Source organism: Palaemon carinicauda, chromosome 38 (assembly GCF_036898095.1).
Source record: "Palaemon carinicauda isolate YSFRI2023 chromosome 38, ASM3689809v2, whole genome shotgun sequence".
Classification (NCBI taxonomy): Eukaryota; Metazoa; Arthropoda; class Malacostraca; order Decapoda; family Palaemonidae; genus Palaemon; species Palaemon carinicauda.
This window is the reverse complement of record NC_090762.1, coordinates 14474240-14476739: the sequence shown is the minus strand read 5'-3', so window position 1 is coordinate 14476739 and position 2500 is coordinate 14474240. Positions and strand designations below refer to the sequence as shown.

At 33.1% G+C, this 2500-nt stretch overlaps 1 long non-coding RNA gene across 1 annotated transcript in view; it reads right to left on the bottom strand.

Moving 5' to 3' along the window:
* The window catches only part of LOC137630098 (uncharacterized), a 329268-nt gene that overhangs the window by 238772 nt on the left and 87996 nt on the right, over positions 1-2500 (bottom strand). The gene's annotated exons all lie outside the window — the stretch shown is intronic.

Below are 2500 nucleotides of genomic sequence, written 5' to 3'. Positions count from 1 at the left end.
GATGATTTAATAAGCAAAAAAAAAAAAAAAAAAAAAACATCGGCCACGAAAATCAGAAGTTCTTGGTCTTATATGGAAGAATGGAACAATTAGGTGTGGAAACCCTATGGTGAGTTCCAGTTGGAAAAAAAAAAAATATATAATCGCTCAGCTTACTCGGAAGCTAGCAAGAAAGGATTATGAGAAACCATGGCACAAATGTAAATAAAAATATCTGAAAATTCATTGATAAACATACATCACTCAGAAAAGAAATTGCATCAGTGCAACGGGGTAATATTGCATGGTAAAATTATGCAAAAACAGTCAATACGTCAAAGGTAAATCTCATTTTGCATATTCCATTTAGGGCGGTAATAATAATTTCAACGAGGTGATGCCTATAGTTAATGATGAATCACACAGGGGAATTTTATAAACGCTCAAACTCATCACTACCGAATAATAAATTTTATATAAAATCACGATGCCATCATTAGGATTCGATTTTTTTAATAAAGTATATTACGATTGAATGTTCAATTCGAGTATTCAATAATTTCTGAAATTACAGTTGATGGTCATATAAACAAGAGTAACTACGGAGTAGAGTGATCAAAACATATTTTAACATATTAATCAAACAGGATTTGAAACCATTTTTAACAACGCAGATATGAAAATTAATAGTCATTGCTGTTGAAAAGCAAAATAGCTTTGAAATCACTCTAAAATATGTTGTCCATAAATACATTATTACTATCATCATCATCATCATCATCTATTATTATTATTATTATTATTATTATTATTATTATTATTATTATTATGAACCCCCAACTTGCGATGGAAAACTACGACTTATTTCTCATGTTGGACGACCAATGTATTGCAACTAGGAATAACTTGATTTGTCGTTATTCCATTGGTTCTAATCATATTGCACTAAAATAATTGAGAAAAAAAAAAAATTTTCCTTTTTCTCTGATATTTTCTCCCAATTGATGAGTGTAAAACGCCAATTAGTATATATTGAGAGTTATTTTGTTATGCCGCTTGATTAAATCACATAAAATGTAAAGGTCCCTCATTAGTGGCTAAGGCAAAAACAATTACTGCGCTGTCAAATGATATTCACGAAATAGGCTAGGGCCTCTCCACACAGCTAGGACAAGGGAGGGCCAGGAAATAGCTACTGATGACTTAGCTGATGGATTTATTACCTCCCAAAACCACCCGGACTTAGCTCATAAGGATTGTAACGTTGTGGACCCTAATGAAAATTATTGAGTGATGCGTGGTGGAAATTCGGAATCATATTGCGAATACAAGTTTCTAAAACGCTACAGCAACCTCAGTGATTATAATTATTTATATCATGGGCTAACAATAGATCTACAAAACAATGGCAAACTGATGAACATTATTATGCTCAAGTGCGAGTGAAGCTAGGCCACTTTTGGCGAAGACCTAGACAGAGTTACAGCAAGCTATGAACAGCTAGATATACTTCATTGTACAATTACCTAATATTACAATGCTACTTCGTACAGCTGGTTGTTGACTTAGAGAGCAAAAGTGACTATTTTTCCTGTATTATTCATTTACTTACATTGGATCATATGGAAACGAGACACATTGCGGAGGCTCTCTATTTTGCAATAGCTAAAGTAAATATAAAAAGTAGTAAAATTTAAAAAGAAAGGCGATGAGACAAGCAACACTTTCATTCCTATAGAAAAAGAAGCGAGACAGAAAAATATTGGGTTTTACGGGGTACAAGATTTGTTCATTGCATCATAAACAGAAATGAAGATCGATTCAACATCCCTGTTTCTTATGAGCAAAGGTCTAAGAGAGGGGTCCTCAAAATGGTCACTATTGATCCTTAAGGGGGTCGCTGGGACCATGGAGGGTGTCAAAAGGAGGTCGACTGATGGAATTATTCTTACAAGATTGAACATTTGAACCAAAACATATCATTTGTTTACGAAACAGAAAAACAGAATGATACAATAACATATAACTTGATTGTTATGCTGTTTCTTGTTTTTGATAAAGGTGCTAATTAGTAATCTATTTAACTATTTATTAAATAATATATCCATATATACAAGCCTAAGGGTCGATGAAGGTTCAATAACTACATGAGGGGGACGATGGCCTCTATGTCTGGGGACCCCTGAACTATTGGGTGGGAAACCTAAAGCAAGCAAGAAAAGAGAGAGAGAAAAAAATACATTTGCCTATCGGGAGAGGAGAAGTGTTGATGTTATTGAATATTCTTTATTACAAACAAAAATTTATTCCAAGCAAAGGGAGTGGATGATTTCATAAATAAGTTACCGAAATAACAAACATTTATTTATCGTACGAATGCAAACTCCATGATAGGTTTGTTCATTACTTATTCAATAGCGTAATACCTTTGACTCGTATTGATGATAAACAAAAACAAACTGAGAAGGGGAGTCTGATGAGAGACTAATGATAAAATATTAATTATCTATCTTGTTTATGA